Source organism: Arachis stenosperma, chromosome 1, assembly GCF_014773155.1.
Source record: "Arachis stenosperma cultivar V10309 chromosome 1, arast.V10309.gnm1.PFL2, whole genome shotgun sequence".
NCBI lineage: Eukaryota > Viridiplantae > Streptophyta > Magnoliopsida > Fabales > Fabaceae > Arachis > Arachis stenosperma.
The window spans coordinates 55748097-55770100 of record NC_080377.1 but is presented as its reverse complement, the minus strand read 5'-3'; the positions used below and the strand labels follow the sequence as shown (position 1 = coordinate 55770100).

Sequence of the window (22004 nt, the reverse complement as noted above, 5' to 3'; positions counted from 1 at the left end):
ATTATTCACCCCCAATCTCAAAAATTAGAATCTTCTTCAAATCTATTTCAAATTCTTTCCTAGACTCTTTCAAAAAACTCAATTATCTCCTCAAATTTTTTCCAAATCTTCTCAAATCTCCTTCAAATTTTCGAATAGTTCTCCTCCTCTCCTATTTAAACACATTCGGCCACCCTCATTCCCACACCATTCGAATTTGCTCTCCTTCTCTCTCCCCTCTTTGCCTTCTTTTGCTTGAGGACAAGCAAACCTCTAAGTTTGGTGTGCTTTCCGTGATCACTAGGCCAAGATTTATCAAGATCATGGCTCCTAGAGGAAAACAAACCAATTCAAGAGGCAAGAAAGAGAATAATCCAAAGGATGCTTGGAGTCAAGAGAAGTTCTTAACCAAAGAACATGCAGACCATTACCACAAAATAATGGGTCTGAGGTCAGTGATCCCGGAAGTCAAATTCAATCTGAAAGAAGATGAATATCCGGAGATCCAAGAGCAAATTCGAAATAGAGGATGGGAAGTTCTAACCAACCCTGAGACAAAGGTTGGAAGCAACATGGTTCAGGAATTCTACTCAAATCTGTGGCTGACAGATAAGCAGAGAATGACTGGAACTGCTTTTCATACCTACAGAACCATGGTCAGAGGGAGAATTATTTACTTCCATCTGGACAAAATAAGAGGGGTCTTCAAATTGCCTCAACTGCATGATGATCCTGAATCCTTTAATAGGAGGATGGTGAGAGCAGATAAAGGGTTGGATCAAGTTCTAGAGGACATATGCCTCCCTGGAACTAAATGGATAACCAATTCAAAAGGTGTCCCAAACCAACTCAAGAGAGGAGACCTCAAACCAATTGCAAGAGGTTGGCTAGACTTTATTGGGCGTTCCATATTGCCCACTAGCAACCGTTCTGAGGTCACCATCAAGAGAGCAGTGATGATTCATTGCATTATGCTTGGAAAAGAAGTGGAGGTTCACCATCTGATTGCTTGTGAGATTTACACAATTGCAAATAAGAATTCCACTGAAGCCAAACTGGCTTACCCAAGCTTGATCTCCTTGCTCTGTAAAGAGGCTGGGGTGAAGATGGGAGTAGATGAATTCATACCCATTGAACATCCAATCACCAAGAAGTCAATGGAAGGACAAATGCAAGACAATTCTATCAAAAAGAGGGCGCAGGAGTTCCTCCCTGAATTTCCTGAAATTGACTACTGGGCCAGCCTAGAAGCATCCATCACCAAGTTGCAAGAAACTATGGAGCAACTTAAGGAAGAACAGCAGAATCAGAACTGCATGCTCTGCAAATTGCTGAAGGAACAAGAGAAGCAGGGGCGTGAACTTCAAGAGATGAAACGCCAAAAGCTCTCCCCTCAAGTTGAGGGAGCATCCACTTCTCAAAATCAAGGTTGTTGAGTCTTAACTCTGTGATAACCTCTATCATTAGGAGCCTATTTAAATTTTTTGTTTTATATTATTATTAGTCTTATCTTATATCTATTTCTGAGTTTTGTTCTTAATTCATGATTAATAAAATTTAAAATTCATGTCTTAAAGCTGTGAATGTCCTATGAATCCATCACCTCTCTTAAATGAAAAATGCTTTAATCACAAAAGAACAAGAAGTACAGGATTTCGAATTCATCTCTGAAACTAGTTGAATTAGTTTGATGTGGTGACAATACTTTTTGTTTTCTGAATGAATGTTTGAACAGTGCATATGTCTTTTGAATTTGTTGTTTTAAGAATGTTAAAATTGTTGGCTCTTGAAAGAATGATGGAAAAGGAGAACTGTTATTGAGGATCTGAAAAATCATAAAAATGATTCTTGAAGCAAGAAAAAGCAGTGTATTAAAAAAAACGAAAAAAAAAAGAGAGAAAAAGAAAGAGCAAGCAGAAGAAGCCAATAGCCCTTTAAACCAAAAGGCAAGGGTAATAAAAAGGATCCAAGGCTTTGAGCATCAGTGGATAGGAGGGCCTACAGGAATAACATCCTGGCCTAAGCGGTTAAACCAAGCTGTCCCTAACCATGTGCTTGTGGCGTGAAGGTGTCAAGTGAAAACTTGAGACTGAGCGGTTAAAGTCGTGATCCAAGGTAAAAAGAGTGTGCTTAAGAACCCTGGACACCTCTAATTGGGGACTCTAGCAAAGCTGAGTCACAATCTGAAAAGGTTCACCCAATTATGTGTCTGTGGCATGTATGTATCCGGTGGTAATACTGGAAGACAGAGTGCTTTGGGCCACGCCCAAGACTCATAAAGTAGCTGTGTTCAAGAATCATCATACCTAACTAGGAGAATCAATAACACTATCTGAATTCTGAGTTCCTATGGATGCCAATCCTTCTGAACCTCAAAGGATAAAGCGAGGTGCCAAAACTGTTCGGAAGCAAAAAGCTACTAGTCCCGCTCATCTAATTGGAACTATGTTTCTTTAATATTTTGGAGTCTATAGTATATTCTCTTCTTTTTATTCTATTTTGATTTTCAGTTGCTTGGGGACAAGCAACAATTTAAGTTTGGTGTTGTGATGAGCGGATAATTTATACGCTTTTTGGCATTGTTTTTAGTATGTTTTTAGTATGATTTAGTTAGTTTTTAGTATATTTTTATTAGTTTTTAGTTAAAATTCACTTTTCTGGACTTTACTATGAGTTTGTGTGTTTTTCTGTAATTTCAGGTATTTTCTGGCTGAAATTGAGGGATCTGAGCAAAAATCTGATTTAGAGGCTGAAAAGGACTGCAGATGCTGTTGGATTCTGACCTCCCTGCACTCGAAGTGGATTTTCTAGAGCTACAGAAGCCCAATAGGCGCGCTCTCAACGGCATTGGAAAGTAGACATCCTGGGCTTTCCATCAATGTAAATAGTCCATACTTTGCCCGAGATTTGATGGCCCAAACCGGTGTTGCAAATCAGCTTCAGAATTCCCAGCGTTTAACGCTGGAACTGGCATAGAATTTGGAGTTAAACGCCCAAACTGGCATAAAAGCTGGCGTTTAACTCCAGAAAGAGCCTCTACACGAAAATACTTCAATGCTCAGCCCAAGCACACACCAAGTGGGCCCGGAAGTGGATTTTTCTGTCATTTACTCATTTCTGTAAACCCTAGGTTACTAGTTCACTATTAATAGGATCTTTTGACATTGTATCTGCACCTCATGACACTTTACACGTTTCTCATTGTATCTTCTACAGCATGAGTCTCTAAACCCCATGGTTGGGGGTGAGGAGCTCTGCTGTGTCTTGATGGATTAATGCAATTACTACTGTTTCTTATTCAATCATGCTTGCTTCCGTTCTAAGATATCACTTGTTCTTAACCCGGATGAATGTGATGATCCGTGACACTCATCATATTCTCAACTATGAACGCGTGCCTGACAACCACCTCCGTTCTACCTTAGATTGAGTAGATATCTCTTGGATTCCTTAATCAGAATCTTCGTGGTATAAGCTAGAATTGATGGCGGCATTCAAGAGAATCCGGAAGGTCTAAACCTTGTCTGTGGTATTCTGAGTAGGATTCAATGATTGAATGATTGTGACGAGCTTCAAACTCGCGATTGTGGGGCGTTAGTGACAGACGCAAAAGAATCACTGGATTCTATTCCGACATGATCGAGAACCGACAGCTGGATAGCTGTGCCGTGACAGGGTGCGTTGAACATTTCCACTGAGAGGATGGGAGGTAGCCATTGACAACGGTGAAACCCTACATACAGCTTGCCATGGAAGGAGCTCTGCGTGTTTGAAGAAGAAGACAGTAGGAAAGCAGAGGTTCAGAAGACAGAGCATCTCCAAAACCTCAACCTATTCTCCATCACTGCAATTCAAGTACCTGTTTTATGTTCTTTTGCCTTTTTACAATCAATCCTGATAATCTTTGATATCCTGACTAAGAGTTACAAGATAACCATAGCTTGCTTCAAGCCGACAATCTCCGTGGGATCGACCCTTACTCACGAAAGGTATTACTTGGACGACCCAGTGCACTTGCTGGTTAGTTGTGCGGGATTGCAAAAGTGTGATTGCAATTTCGTGCACCAGCTATCATAGATCACATTTGGAGGCTGGCCTCACGGCCATGCCTAGACCTTGTTCTTATGTATTTTCAACGGTGGAGTTTCTACACACCATAGATTAAGGTGTGGATCTCTGCTGTACCTCGAGTATTAATGCAATTACTATTGTTCTTCTATTCAATTCAGCTTATTCTTGTTCTAAGATATCACTTGTTCCTCAACTTGATGAATGTGATGATCCGTGACACTCATCATCATTCTCACCTATGAACGTGTGACTGACAACCACCTCTGTTGTACCTTCGATTGAGTGGATATCTCTTGGATCCCTTAATCGGAATCTTCGTGGTATAAGCTAGAATTGATGGCGGCATTCAAGAGAATTCGGAAGGTCTAAACCTTGTCTGTGGTATTCTGAGTAGGATTCAAGGATTGAATGACTGTGACGAGCTTCAAACTCGCGATTGTGGGGCGTTAGTGACAGACGCAAAAGAATCAATGGATTCTATTCCGACATGATCGAGAACCGACAGCAGAATAGCCGTGCTATGACAGAGCACATTGAACATTTTCACTGAGAGGACGGAATTGTAGCCACTGACAACAGTGATGCCCAACATACAGCTTGCCATGGAAAGGAGTAAGAAGGATTGGATGAAGACAGTAGGAAAGCAGAGAGACGGAAGGGACAAAGCATCTCCATACGCTTATCTGAAATTCTCACCAATGAATTGCATAAGTATCTCTATCTTTATTCTATGTTTTATTTATCTTTTAATTATTCATCCTCCATAATCATTTGAATCCGCCTAACTGAGATTTACAAGATGACCATAGCTTGCTTCATACCAACAATCTTCGTGGGATCGACCCTTACTCGCGTAAGGTTTATTAATTGGACGACCCAGTGCACTTGCTGGTTAGTTGTGCGGAGTTGTGAATTTTAGACACCACGATATTGAGCACCAAGTTTTTGGAGCCATTACCGGGGAATGTTTCGAGTTGGAAAGAATGAATCACAATTTCGTGCACCAAGTTTTTGGCGCCGTTGCCGGGGATTGTTTGAGTTTGGACAACTGACAGTTCATCTTGTTGCTTAGATTAGGTATTTTTTTCAGAATTTTTAAGAATGAATTCTAGAGTTTCAAGGTGATGTTTTTATTATCACCAAAGCTAATTGATTATTATCAATTTAGCTCTTGAATGCAATATCCTGCTGAAGCTTGGCTAGCCATGTCTAATTCCTTTAAACTAAAGCTTTAGACAAACATTGCATGATTCCTGGAATTCTTATTAAAAATTTTGGATCTCTTTATTTTCTTTTCCATATAATTTTCGAAAAATACAAAAAAAATTACAAAATCATAAAAACCAAAAATATTTTGTGTTTCTTGTTGAGTTTAGTGTCTCATTTTAAGTTTGGTGTCAATTGCATGTTTCTATTCTTCTTGCATTTTTTTTTTCGAATTTAATCATATGTCTTCATTGATCCTCAAGTTGTTCTTGATTATTTCCTTGTTCTGATCTTTAAATTCTCTTGTCTTGAGTGTTTTGTTGTTTCTCATATGCATTCTCAATTTGTTAGTGTCAGTAGTATACAAACTTTTAAGTTTGGTGTCTTGCTTGCATTGTCTATTTGATCTTAGTTTCATTTTGATTAATCCTCATTATTAAAAAAAATCCAAAAAATATTTTTATTTGTGTCTTTTCAAGTCAATAATACAGAAAATTGAAGATTCAGAACATTCAGCAGAGAAATTACACAGAAAAAGCTGGGCGTTCAAAACGCCCAGTGAGGAAGGAAAACTGGCGTTTAAACGCCAGCCAGGGTACCTGGCTGGGCGTTTAACGCCCAAAAGGGTAGCATTTTGGGCGTTAAATGCCAGAATGTATACCATTCTGGGCGTTTAACGCTAGGATGGCACAAGAGGGAAGATTTTGTTTTTAATGCCAATTTTTTTTTTTTAGTTTTCAAAATTTTTCAAAATCAAATCTTTTTCAAATCATATCTTTTCAATCATATATTTTCAAAATCAATTTCTTTCCATTTTCAAAAATACTTGCTAACAATTAATGATTTGATTCAACATTTCAAGTATGTTGCCTTTTCTGTTGAGAAAGGTTTAATGTTTGAATCATATCTTTTCTTGTTAGCCAAGTCATTAATTTTAAAAATCAAATCTTTTTAAATTGTTTTTCAATCATATCTTTTCAATCATATCTTTTTAAAACCATAACTTTTCCATCATATCTTCTTAATCACATCTTTTTCAAAATAGTTTTCAATCATATCTTTTTTATTTCTAATTTCAAAATCTTTTTCAATTTCACTTAATTTCTTTTCCAATCTTAGTTTTCGAAAATCAATTACCATTTTTCAAAAATTCACTTTAATTTTCGAAAATTTCTTCCCCTCTTCTCACATCCTTTTATTTATGGACTAACACTCCTCCTCAATGCACAATTCGAACTCTATCTCTCTTGATAAGTTCAAATTCTTCTACCTCCTCCTTCTATTCTTTTTTTCCTCTGATACCTCAAGGAATCTCTATACTGTGAAATAGAGGATTCCATATTTTCTTGTTCTCTTCTCTTTCATATGAGCAGGAGCAAAGACAAAAGCATTCTTGTTGAGGCTGACCCTGAACCTGAAAGGACCTTGAAGCGAAAGCTAAGAGAAGCTAAAGCACAACTCTCTGTAGAGGACCTAACAGAAATCTTCAAACTAGAAGAAGATATGGCAGCCGAAAACAACAACAATGCCAATAATGCAAGGAAGGTGTTGGGTGACTTTACTGCACCCACTCCCGATTTCTATGGGAGAAGCATCTCTATCCCTGCCATTGGAGCAAACAACTTTGAGCTTAAGCCTCAATTAGTTTCTCTAATGCAACATAATTGCAAGTTCCATGGACTTCCATTGGAAGATCCTCATTAGTTTTTAGCTGAATTCTTGCAAATCTGTGACACTGTCAAGATCAATGGGGTTGACCCTGAGGTCTACAGACTTATGCTATTCCCTTTTGCTGTAAGAGATAGAGCTAGGATATGGTTGGACTCACAACCTAAAGAAAGCCTGAATTCTTGGGAAAAGCTAGTCAATGCCTTCTTGGCATAGTTCTTTCCACCTCAAAAATTAAGTAAGCTTAGAGTGAAAGTCCAAACCTTCAGACAGAAGGAAGGTGAATCCTTCTATGAAGCTTGGGAAAGATACAAACAATTAATCAGAAAGTGTCCTTCTGACATGCTTTCTGAATGGAGCATCATAGGTATCTTCTATGATGGTCAGTCTAAACTGTCCAAGATGTCATTGGACAGCTCTGCTGGAGGATCTCTTCATCTGAAGAAGACGCCTGCAGAAGCTCAAGAACTCATTGAAATGGTTGCAAATAACCAATTCATGTACACTTCTGAAAGGAATCCTGTGAACAATGGGACGAATCAGAAGAAAGGAGTTCTTGAGATTGATACTCTGAATGCCATATTGGCTCAAAACAAAATATTGACTCAGCAAGTCAATATAATTTCTCAAAGTCTGTCTGGAATGCAAGCTGCACCATGCAGTACTAAGGACGCTTCATCTGAAGAAGAAGCTTATGATCCTGAGAACTCTTCAATAGAAGAGGTGAATTACATGGGAGAACCCTATGGAAACACCTATAATCCTTCATGGAGAAATCATCCAAATCTCTCATGGAAGGATCAACAGAGACCTCAACAAGGTTTCAACAACAATAATGGTGGAAGAAACAGGTTTAGCAATGGCAAGCCTTTTCCATCATCTTCTCAGCAACAGACAGAGAATTCTAAGCAGAGCCACTCTGACTTAGCAACCATGGTCTCTGATCTAATCAAAACCACTCAAAGTTTCATGACTGAAACAAGGTCCTCCATTAGAAACTTGGAGGCACAAGTGGGTCAGCTGAGTAAGAAAGTTACTGAACTCCCTCCTAGTACTCTTCCAAGCAATACAGAAGAGAATCCAAAAGGAGAGTGCAAGGCCATCAACATGGCCAAATTTGGAGAGAAGGAAGAGGCAGTGATCGCCACTGAGGAAGACCTCAATGGACGTCCACTAGCCTCCAATGAGTTCCCTAATGAGGAACCATGGGAATCTGAGGCTCATACTGAGACCATAGAGATCCCATTGGATTTACTTCTGCCATTCATGAGCTCTGATGAGTATTCTTCCTCTGAAAAGGACGAAGATGTCACTAAAGAGCAAGTTGCCAAGTACCTTGGGGCAATCATGAAGCTAAATGACAAGTTATTTGGTAATGAGACTTGGGAGGATGAACCCCCTTTGCTCACCAAAGAACTGGATGACTTGACTAGGCAGAAATTACCTCAAAAGAGATAGGACCCTGGGAAGTTCTCAATACCTTGTACCATAGGCACCATGACCTTTAGGAAGACTCTGTGTGACCTAGGGTCAAGCATAAACCTCATGCCTCTCTCTGTAATGGAGAAGCTAGGGATCTTTGAGGTTCAAGCTGCAAGAATCTCACTAGAGATGGCAGACAATTCAAGAAAACAAGCTTATAGACTTGTAGAGGATGTTCTGTTAAAGATTGAAGACCATTACATCCCTGCTGATTTCATAGTCCTAGAGACTGGGAAGTGCATGGATGAATCCATCATCCTTGGCAGACCCTTCCTAGCCACAGCAAAGGCTGTGATTGATGTTGACAGAGGAGAATTGATCATTCAAGTGAATGAAGAATCCCTTGTGTTTAAGGCTCAAGGATATCCCTCTGTGACCATGGAGAGGAAGCCTGAAGAGCTTCCCTCAAAACAGAGTCAAACAAAGCCCCACAGTCAAACTCTAAGTTTAGTGTTGGGAGGCCACAACCAACTTCTAAGTTTGGTGTTGAACCCCCACATTCAAACTCTAAGTTTGGTGTTGGGAGGTTCCAACATTGCTCTGAACATCTGTGAGGCTCCATGAGAGCCCACTGTCAAGCTACTGACATTAAAGAAGCGCTTGTTGGGAGGCAGCCCAATGTTATATTTATTTATTTTTCTTTGTTATTTTATGTTTTCTGTAGGTTGATGATCATGTGAAGTCACAAAATCAATTGAAAAAGCAAAAATAGAATGAAAAACAGAAAGAAAAATAGCACACCCTAGAGGAAAACTTACTGGCATCTAATCTTCTATACATAAAAATGACAAAACAAAATTATAAAAATAATCTTTTTATCATTTTTGCTATTTTAATTTTATTTTCTTTGCTTTTTTATGTGTAATTTTATTTTACATTAACTTTGTGTATTTAATAAGAAAATATACTCATATTAATTCTATCATATAATAATATATTTTTCTCCTATGTTAATCAAAGAATTTCAATAGTTATCAACTACATCTAATAGAATGACTGAGAAGTGAGAATTACGATAAGTTAAATTCAGGTTCAAAATGCTGAAATAAAGAAAAGAAAATAGTAGATATATGATTAGAGAAAAATATATAATAATGAGAAATATACTAAAACTGGATTTTTCTTCCAACTAATAAAAGTGAGGTGTCAATTCCTCATGAATTCATTTTTCCTCTAAAATGAAATCACTATTTTCTCTTCTAAATTTATTTTAGAAAAATATCTTTATTGTAATTATATTACAATTAATATTTAACAAATAATGCATGATTATACTAATTTAGGAAAATATCTTTATTATAATTATATAAAATCAATATTTAATACATTATCAACTAATAAAAGCGAAGTGTCAATTTCTTATGAATTCATTTTCCCTCCAAAATGAAAGCACTATTCTCTCTTCTAAATTTATTTTAGAAAAATATATTTATTATAATTATATTACAATATTATAATTATATTACAAGTAGCATTTAATGAATAATGCATAATTATAATAATTTAGAAAAATAAAATAAAGTCCAGTAATTTATCTTTCGATTACACACGTATGTAGAATAACTTTTAAGAAGGAGTCACGTATAGTAAATACGGTCGATGATTGTAAAACTGTATACTAACATTGATATAATATTATTTCAGGTATATGTTTTGCAGGTATCAAAGAAAAGTGTTGAGTTATTTTTTAGTGGGTTTAAATTATTTATTATTTATTAGAGAATTTTGTGCATTAGAATTCTCTAATAATTTATTATTTATTTTGACCAGATTTTGATATGTTCTTACTTGACAGTAAAACAATATATAAAAATTTGTTGGTGGGTCTAAGTATTACTAGGTTATTTATGGTCACATTGAGTATATATGTTTGATTTATTGAAAAAAATAAATTACTAAAACTAATTAATAACTATTTTAGAGTTAATACATTTAATATTAGACTAAGAAAAAACAAATAATATATAATATGTTACATTTTTATTAATCAAATTATTATAATTCAAATTAATCTTAACAAAAGTATTTAAAATTATAATTTCAATCTTATCACGTGCATGGCACGGGCTATTACACTTGTTATAGAAGGTTTATCGGATCAAAACCTAAGAAAAATAGATTATTATCATTATTAATTAAATAAATATACATGATTCTTACCGATATTTGGACCATTCAGACTGTTACTTGGACCAACTCCATTGTTATTATGAGTATTTGAATATTTAAAAAATTTATTATTCGCATGAAAAATAACGTATTTTGATAATTTTAGAGTACATTCAGGAGATAAATTATACATAAATGGTACTAAGAGTACAATAACATAGATATATTGTAAAAAAAATTCATATTAAATGATATACTAACAAAATAAATTTATTAATGGGAACTATAACTTAGAGTACCTGACACAGAGTATTGATGGTGTTGTCATATTAGTTGTACCACTCGATTTATCAATTTATTTTCCTCATCTAATACTCTTTCGGTAAGCCTTCTGGCAAGGTGTTGCTGCCTCTGTTCTTCGCTCATATTTTGTCTTTGTCGCCTGGCATAATCTTGCCAAGTCGGTCGATCACTTCTAGGTGAATCTTCCATTGGTATCCTGTCAACGGTAATTAATCTAATTAATCAAAACAAACATATAAACATAGTTTTACACTTTTATTTTAACGACGAAAAACAAATTATATTATATTTTACGTTATATTTAAATGAAATAAGAAGAATGCATGAGAAGATGGACGATAAACGAAGAAAATGTTTCTATTATGCAGTAATAATAATGTGAAGTGAGAGAGAATAAGAGAAGAAAGAGATCATTATAGAAGTGACGTGGATTTATGAGATAAGAGAGAACGTGAATGAAGATGAGGTAGTGGGAGTTCTGTAACGCAAAATAACTGACGTAAACTGGAGTAGGTTATTAGGAAGGATAAAAGTGAAAAACAATTTTGGACACCAAAACAGGTTTTGCCATTATATATTGTTATAGACTAGCGGCTCAGCCACTTTTCTATTGAGTTAAAAAAATATTTTTATATTTTTATTTTTAAAATTATAAATTTAATATCAATAACTAAAAAATAAATTATGAAAAAATAAAATATTTTAAATTATTTAATATATATAGAAAGTATAAAATAAATAAATTTAAATTAAAAAATAAAAAAATTATGTTGTTATTATGTGTAATAAAATCAAGATAAAGATTTACTAATATTATTTACAAATTAGTTATTTATATATTAAATTTACTTATTTTCTCAATCCTATTTAATTTGGAATAAATTTATAAATTTATAAATTTATATTCATATTCAAAACACTCTTTTAGAAGATACACAATTCTAATAGATAAAAAAATTATTTTTTTAATCTTATATTGAACATCTTTAATTATCTTAAATTTTAGTATTATTTTAAAATTATTAATTTTTATTTTGATTATATCATCTCATCATACTATACACAATTATTTTCTCTTATTATTTTTTTAATGTATAATTACTATTGTCTCACGGTCATTATTATGTTGCCTTGTTTTATTGTCCTTTCTTATTTTCTTCTTGTATTAACCCCAATCGCAATCAATTATCACCATACCATTATCGCAGCTCTCATTTTTGTTTATCACTTTGATTCATACATGTCCATTATGTTAACTTTTGAGTTGTTAAAGATTTGTTAAAAGAATTATTTTCTTATTTAATTTAGATATCTAGATCTATAACTATTATATAAATAGTTAAATACTTATTTTTCATACTTACTTGTTAAGTCATATTTTATCATTTTAAAAAAATTTAAGATATCGAGCATTCAAAAGTTTTGTATAAAATAATAAAATAAAAAAAAAATTATAAGTTATTTAATTTTTTTAATATATAGAATAATTGGATTTAAATTAATTTAGATATAATACTAAGATCATTACGTTGTTACTATGTATAACAATAAAAATATAAATTTATAAATATTTGTAAATTTATTCATTTTTCAATTATAAATTTATAAAAAATTATATTTAAATCACTCTTTCTTTCGCATAATTTTAATAGCTAAAAAAATTTTATTTCTTATAATTTTATATTCAACATTTTAAATTATCTTCAGTTTTAGAGTAAAACCCCTCCCCAGTCCCTAACCATTTACGAAATTGACCTGGCGCCCCCTCACCATTAGAAACTAACAACGCGATCCTTAACCATTTTTTCCACATGATCAAAAAGACCTTCTTACCGGTGCTTCCTGTAACACCCTAACTTTTAGCACGTCATGACCGTACCAAAAGTAGGGCATTACTGAACTGTTTTCCGTATTTATTATCTAATACTGAGCCTTTAGTTCGATTTCGAGTTTCAATTTTTTGGAAAAAGCCGAAAACTTTTGTTTCTCATCAATGAAAATCATTCTTCAACGAACACAAGTAATAATAATCACATAATTACTAGTAATGATAATTATTATACAAAAGATTTCAAATAAGTTTCAGTTACAACTCCTATCCCTCTGTATAAAATAAAAGTTAAAGCAATAAGGGCAAGGAAACTCTATAAAAATAACAGGAATCACAAGTAAATCTACTAATCATCTGTAGCTTCTTACTGAATCTTCGAACCTGTAACACTGAAAGGGTGGAAGATTTTGGGGTGAGAACAAACCACACGTTCTCAGTAGGGAATGGGAATGCCGTAAGAGTACTCAAATAAAGTGCAAATAATTAACTTCACTCAATAAACCTATATTTTTATCAAACCCTTTGAAAATACTCTTGGTTCTACTTTAGCTAACTAATTACCTCTTTTTAAAATCTCTAAACTCACAACAAATTTTAAATATAAAACTAGTCACATTACCCATCTCTCGGCCACATAGTTAATCTTCAGTCAAAAATCAATTCGTAATCACCTTAATACATTCACAAATAAATAGTACAAGCAAGAGATTCAATTCAATGTACAAGCAATTCACAACAAGACAAACAGCACAATCACAAAAAAACAAGACAAGCAAGCGCAATCAAATGCAAATGTGCAAACAACATGATGCATGCCTATCCCTAACGCAGGCCATGAGCTCATGTGTCGGTTGCCTATCCGTTCCCGACATTACCCGGGCACAAGTCCCAGATATGGCTTTCCAGATACATACAGTGTGCTTATAAGTCGTACGGCTAGGCCGCATACGGTATGACTTTAAGTCGTACGGCTAGGCCGCATACAGTGTGACTTCCCAAATCAATAAGCATACATTTGGAAAACAGTTATCAGTGTGTGGGCGTCCCCACTTTACATTTGAAACTAAGGCCCAAACAAAGTCACATCTGCTCTCCTGTGGCAGTCATTTCATTAATTAATATAATCCTTTGATCTTTGTTCTCTGCTCTCCTATGGTAAAGATTCCTTTAATCAATATATTCCTTTAATATTTGTTCTCTGCTCTCCTGTGGCAGAGATCCCTTTTATTATCTCTTTCTTTTACTTTTCCTTCTCCTTCTTTTCTTTTTGACCATACCGAACTCAAAACATAACTTAAAGCAAAATCCCTTCTTAAAAGAATGAATCTAAAACATTATATTTTTCTTAATAAACCGAATTGAAAACAAAACTCTTTTCGTAATAAGTAGGAATCAAATAATATTCTTAAATCAGATTAGATTTTAAATGACACTTTAAATAAAGATTTAGAGTTTTATAAAAATTTCGGCAGCATTTCCTCTAAAATTCGGACTATGCCACCCTTCCAGGGTCCCAACTAAATCATTTTCGATTCTCAAAGATCATCCTTGATAAATCAAACATTCCAAATCCAATGCCAAATCATTTTAAGAAATAAGCCTGTGAATCAGATTTTTAATACAAAGTTTGCTTCTTAACGTAAATACATACTTAAATCAGGTTTCCAAACAAAATTATTTTTCGTATACCTTTACAAAAACTTTGACAAAACATCTTCTTAAAAATTAGACTTCAACACCCCTCTGGATTTCATCATTTTCTCCATAATCAACCTACTTTATTTCAGTTTAGTAATCAACGGTTCACTTTAACATTCAATACATCAATATCCAATCAAATTAACATATCCAATAACCAATAATTTCTCAAACAAGCTTGCAATAATATCCACCATCATTAAGTAAATCTCAATTCCACAGCAATCACATTTTCACAACCTCAATCCAAGCTTAATTCTACCAATAACAACCAAACCAATCATATTCACAGCAATAATCCATACTCAATAACATTACTATTATTAATATATGTATATTTGCAATTATCTAATTAATTTTTTAGGAATTCTAAATTAAAAATATTTTTTAAAAATAAATCCCATACCTTCGTACGAAACCAAAACAACGAAAGCTCTAGAGAAACTTTCTGACCGAGCTGTTGAAGAGAAAAGCGTCAGAAATTGTCTGTGCCTTCTAAAATTCTAATTGGCCGAACTCAAAGAAAAAAGGAGCTACGTCACCATCAACTTCTACCGAATCAAAGTAACACTAATGTGTAGAAAAAGAAGATACGAACACTTTTATCGAATTAATTTTTTGTTGGAGTTACGAATTTAAAGAAATCGGAGCCAAAAGCTCATGGAAGGTCACGGATCTTCGAGAGACACTCTCGGCCTCTCTCACTTCATTCCCTTTCCCAGTTTTAATTTCGGTGATGATATTGAATATAATGAAAGCAGGCATGATGATGGTTAATGAATAAGATTATGTGTCATGATAATATATATGTATATAAGCTTTGCAAGCCACGTTGCCAATTCTTTCTTTTCTTTTGCCTTAATGACTTTGGCCAAGTAAATGAATCCAAGTTAAAAAAAATATGACTATATATATGTATAAGGCATATGAGCCATGTTTCAAATTTTCATTCTTTACTTCCTTAAAGGCTTCGGCCAAATTTCTTTCTCTTTTTTTTTTAAACTTTAATAATAATAATATTAATAATAATAATAATAATAATAATAAAAACTATGTCTCAATATAATATATTTGCTCATAAATAGTTAATTATTTAGTTTTCAAAAATTAGGGGTCTTACATTCTACCCCACTTATAAAAATTTTCGTCCTCGAAAATTGATATAATAAAATAAGTTCAAACTCTACTAAAAAAAACATGATTCATGAGGAATGATAAAGGCCATGCAAGAATATATATCCAAAAAGATTCAAATGAACAGATAGGATCACAATCAGGCAAAGAAACATATGAACGATAAGGTGTGGTTGAAAGGAGTAATCAAACCACATTTTAAAGAGGAAATCCAGAACAAAGAATTCCAATGAAAACAATGAAAGAAGAGACGACACCTAGTCACATAGCACGAGTAAAGAGTATACGTCGAATCGAATCCAACCCATAAAACGTAACTTCTAACGGAACCAAACCCCGTAATTCGCATAACCTATTGTTTCTATTTCGTCTATGATAATTCATTACCGTTTCCATATACATGAATCATTAGTATTAAGTTGGCCAGACCTAATACCATGAGAGATGCAACGATCGACTAACAGCATTAATCAACAGACAATCAAGCATTTGAAACTCAAACTCTTGTCAGTGGGACAAATCCTACTGCATGACAGACACTCAGAGTATGCAGTAAAGCTTAGTCTATCCATTCCCAAGGCTCTAACGGGAACGAACTGCTTTGATACCATAATGTAACACCCTAACTTTTAGCACGTCATGACCGTACCAAAAGTAGGGCATTACTAAACTGTTTTCCGTATTTATTATCTAATACTGAGCCTTTAGTTCGATTTCGAGTTTCAATTTTTAAGAAAAAGCCAAAAACTTTTATTTCTCATCAATGAAAATCATTCTTCAATGAACACAAGTAATAATAATCACATAATTACTAGTAATGATAATTATTATACAAAAGATTTCAAATAAGTCTCAGTTACAACTCCTATCCCTCTGTATAAAATAAAAGTTAAAGCAATAAGGGCGAGGAAACTCTATAAAAATAACAGGAATCACAAGTAAATCTATTAATCGTCTGTAGCTTCTTACTGAATCTTCGAACCTGTAACACTGAAAGGGTAGAAGATTTTGGGGTGAGAACAAACCACACGTTCTCAGTAGGGAATGGAAATGCCGTAAGAGTACTGAAATAAAGTGCAAATAATTAACTTCACTCAATAAACCTATATTTTTATCAAACCCTTTGAAAATACTCTTGGTTCTACTTTAACTAACTAATTACCTCTTTTTAAAATCTCTAAACTCACAACAAATTTTAAATATAAAACTAGTCACATTACCCGTCTCTCGGCCACATAGTTAATCTTCAGTCAAAAGTCAATTCGTAATCACCTTAATACATTCACAAATAAATAGTACAAGCAAGAGATTCAATTCAATGTACAAGCAAGTCACAACAAGACAAACAGCACAATCACAAAAAAGCAAGACAAGCAAGCACAATCAAATGCAAATGTGCAAACAACATGATGCATGTCTATCCCTAACGCAGGCCATGAGCTCATGTGTCGGTTGCCTACCTGCTCCCGACATTACCCGGGCACAAGTCCTAGATATGGCTTTCCAGATGCATACAGTGTGCTTATAAGTCGTACAGCTAGGCCGCATACAGTGTGACTTTAAGTCGTACGGCTAGGCCGCATACAATGTGACTTCCCAAATCAATAAGCGTACATCTGAAAAACAGTTCTCAGTGTGTGGGCATCCCCACTTTACATTTGGCACTAAGGCCCAAGCAATGTCACATCTGCTCTCCTGTGGCAGTCATTTCATTAATTAATATAATCCTTTGATCTTTGTTCTCTGCTCTCCTATGACAAAGATTCCTTTAATCAATATATTCCTTTAATCTTTGTTCTCTGCTCTCCTGTGGCAGAGATTCCTTTTATTATCTCTTTCTTTTTCTTTTCCTTCTCCTTCTTTTCTTTTTGACCATACCGAACTCAAAACATAACTTAAAGCAAAATCCCTTCTTAAAAGATTGAATCTAAAACATTATACTTTTCTTAATAAACCGAATTGAAAACAAAACTCTTTTTGTAATAAGTAGGAATCAAATAATATTCTTAAATCAGATTAGATTTTAAATAACACTATAAATAAAGTTTTAGAGTTTTATAAAAATTTCGGCAGTATTTCCTCTAAAATTCGGACTATGCCACCCTTCTAGGGTCTCAACTAAATCATTTTTTATTCTCAAAAATCATCCTTGATAAATCAAACATTCCAAATCAAATACCAAATCATTTTAAGAAATAAGCCTGTAAATCAGATTTTTAATACAAAGTTTGCTTCTTAACGTAAATATATACTTAAATCAGGTTTCCAAAACAAAATCATTTTTTGTATACCTTTACAAAAACTTGGACAAAACATCTTCTTAAAAATTAGACTTCAACACCCCTCCGGATTCCATCATTTTCTCCATAATCAACCTACTTTATTTTAGTTTAGTAATCAACGGTTCACTTTAACATTCAATACATCAATATCCAATCAAATTAACATATCCAGTAACCAATACTTTCTCAAACAAGCTTGCAATAATATCCACCATCATTAAGTAAATCTCAATTCCACAACAATCACATTTTCACAACCTCAATCCAAGCTTAATTCTACCAATAACAACCAAACCAGTCACATTCACAATAATAATCCATACTCAATAATAGTACTATTATTAATATATGTATATTTGTAATTATCTAATTAAATTTTTAGGAATTCTAAATTAAAAATATTTTTTAAAAATAAATTCTTTACCTTCGTATGGAACCAAAACAACAAAAGTTCCAGAGAAACTTCCTGATCGAGCTGCTGAAGAAAAAAACGTCAGAAATTGCCTGTGCCTTCTAAAATTTCAATTGGCCGAACTCAGAAAAAAGGAGCTACATCATCATCAATTTCTACCGAATCAAAGTAATACCAATGTGTAGAAAAAGAGGATACGAACACTTTTACCGAATTTGTTGGAGTTACGAATTTAAAAAAATCGGAGCCAAAAGCTCATGGAAGGTCACGGTTCTTCGAGAGACACTCTCGGCCTCTCTCACTTCATTCCCTTTCCCAGTTTTGATTTCGGTGATGATATTGAATATAATGAAAGCAGGCATGATGATGGTTAATGAATAAGATTATGTGTCATGATAATATATATGTATATAAGCATTGCAAGCCACGTTGCCAATTCTTTCTTTTCTTTTGCCTTAATGACTTTGGCCAAGTAAATGAATCCAAGTTAAAAAAAATATGACTATATATATGTATAAGGCATATGAGCCATGTTTCGAATTTTCTTTCTTTACTTCCTTAAAGTCTTCAGCCAAATTTTTTTCTCTTTTTTTTTTTAACTTTAATAATAATAATAATAATAATAATAATAATAGCTTAATATTATTAATAATAAAAACTACATCTCAATATAATATATTTGTTCATAATTAGTTAATTATTTAGTTTTCAAAAATCAGGGGTCTTACACTTTCGGTTACTTTTTACCCGAAAACTTACAAGAGGATCCTTTCGGTCACACGAGAGAATGGATAAGAATCGTGTTATTATTTTCTAATGATTAGGGGGCGCCAGGTCCTTTTCTAAATGGTTAAGGACTAAATATTTTAATAGTAGAGTTACACATAGAGACTAAATATTCTTTTTAGATTTTTAGAAGTGATATTTGTTTCATTCAAATGTTCGTGATATGATGAATTAATTTTAATTTAATTTTACGTATTTTAATTTTTTTTATTTAGATACTAATTTGAATTTTATGTCAGAAATTTTAGAGTTTTCTGTATTTAACCTAAAGTTGAGCTAGTTTCTTCGATTTAATTTCCAAACCAGTGAACAAATTAAATTGAGGTATTTCTTTCTTGTTGCATCAAAAAATTGAATATAAGAATTTACACACATAAATAATAATTTAGTATTTATGATAATTAAATGATGTCTAAAATTATAAAAATATGATGGCCACATAGAGTTTTTCTTAATAAATTATTTAAATTAAAAAATATTATTTATTATAAAACTAAATAAATATTTTTTAATTCATTAATAATAATAACCCTATAATATATTATTAGTATTATGATTTAGATTATTTTCGTAATAAAATAAAAACTAATAAACATATTATTTAATATGCATGACATTTAATAATAATAGTAGTAGTAATGATAATTGATCATTATTATTATAATTATAATATTCTTACTATGTATATAATTCTTTTTTTTGAATTATAACAAACTTAATTTTTTTATCTGTTTAATCAATTTTCAAATAATATGTTCATTAATTTTTATTTTATTACAAAAATTATTTAGATCATAATATTAATAATATATCATAAAATTATCATTATTAATATATTCACTATATTTTAATTTTTATTATTTACATATTTACAAATTATATTAAGAATTGTTTATTTAATTTCATAACAAATGATATTTTTAAATTTAAATAATTTATTTATTAATTTGTATTTATTATATCATAAATTTAATAATTTATTAAAAAAATTAATATAATAAATAAAAAATAATTTAAAAATATATCGTATCAAATTTTTTAGAAAAAAAATAGGTTATTGACAAATAAGTCTTTAACCAATTTGATGTGTTTTTTTTTTTTTATATTAAAGATAAGGAGTCTTCAATTGGCGATTTCTTAGATAAATATAAAAAGACTATGCCATTTAAATTATAATTCATTAGCAACTAATTTGACGTTAAAATGACATTATTTTATCTAAAAAATATAAAAATAAATAAACTTCTTAATTAATTTAAATTTAGAGATAATTAATCATTTATATATTTATTTTTGATTGTCCATATTAATACATAACAACCACACCACTTTAACAAAAAAAATGTAATAATTTAACATTTTTCGTTTATATTTAACAAAAAAAATTACAGAAAAATTACGCTGTGTTACAAAAATAAAAAATAAAGAGAGGAAGTAGACTCTTTTTTTTTGAAAAAAAGAATTGTATTAGTATTCGAAAAATTAGTCCTAAACCATATTAATACTTTATTCTTTTAAGCTTTTGATTTCTGTAACTTTATCTATGAATATCATTTCTATAAATTATTTTTATAATCATATTATACATATTAAAACTATTATTTATATTAAAATTAATTATTAAAATTAATTATTAATATATATTTATATTTTAAAATATTTTTTATACTAAATAATTTTAATAATTATTTTTAATATATACATAACATAATCTTATATATATATATATATAAACAATAATTACAAATCAATCACCGCATATAAATACGTATTTAGTATCACTGGTAAAACCAAGAGGGCCAGCGTGGACCATGGTCCCCTCTCTGGTATTAACTTTTTCGTAGTTATATGATATTAATATAAGAAAAGTATAAATACACAGTAAAAATATTAAATAATATAAATAATAAATATATTAAAAATATTTAATTTAATAAATATATAAATAATTATATTTATTATTTTTAATTAAATATTTTTTTATTTAATTTATTTATGTATAATTAACAATAATTAAGTATTCAATTTAATAAATATACAAATAATTATCCAGTATTCTTCTATAGTCTTGAGATATCCTTTTTATACATTCTTTTATTAAAAGCAAACATAATAAAATTAATTATAAGAATTTGGTTTCCGTAGTACTACATTCTAGTTTCGCTATCGTTTGGCGTCTCGTAAAATATTTTATATTATATTACTGTAAATAAATGTATTTATTATTAATTTATTATAAATTTAATTATTTTACTATATTAAATTTTATTATTCTAATATTTAATTAAAAAAATATAGATCAATATATATAAAAATATATATAAATGAACAATAACTAATTTAATAATTAATTTTTTTGTGTAAGTAGTATTTTTTTTTTCTTTGTATACATTCATGAATGAAATTTGAATTTAAAACCTCATGTACGTGTAAAAATGGATCCAAAAATTTTAATATGGAAAGACCAAATTTTAGATAATTTTTTTCATTCCATAAAAATAATTAATATATAATTATTATAGTTAGTTTTTTAAAAGATTTATCAATATATATAATTATAATTTTTTTTACAATTTTATTTTTAATATGATAATTATATAAAAAAAATAACAATATCAATAATATATTATAAAATTATAAAATATCAATAATTTATAACGTATTTAGTTAAAAATTATCACATATCTTATTAATTAAAACTAATTCTTTCAAAAATTTTAAAAAATTTTAAAATAAATTATAAATTATTAATTATTTAGAAGACATAATATCCTTATAAAATACAAGATATAAGATATCTTTATAAATTTTTTTTAACAATGTAAATATAAAAGAAAAATGATTATTTTTTTACAAGAAAATAATATCTAAAGTACATAATGTGATTACTAAAATATAATTACGTAAGTCATTATTAATATAATAATATAAATTTTAAATATATTAATATAAAAAATAAATAATTTTTTAAAAATAAATATAGAGATTATTATATAAAAACTATTTTAAAAGGTACAAAGACTTGAGGTATGATATTAAATTA

At 31.2% G+C, this 22004-nt stretch overlaps 1 protein-coding gene and 1 non-coding gene across 2 annotated transcripts in view; one reads left to right on the top strand and one right to left on the bottom strand.

Annotated features, from left to right (window-relative positions):
- The window catches only part of LOC130979944 (methylthioribose kinase-like), a 45904-nt gene that overhangs the window by 20016 nt on the left and 3884 nt on the right, over positions 1-22004 (top strand). The window lies entirely within an intron of this gene.
- Positions 7165-7272, bottom strand: LOC130948042 (small nucleolar RNA R71). Its single transcript, XR_009072907.1, has one exon. It is a non-coding gene; the product is annotated as a small nucleolar RNA R71 (small nucleolar RNA).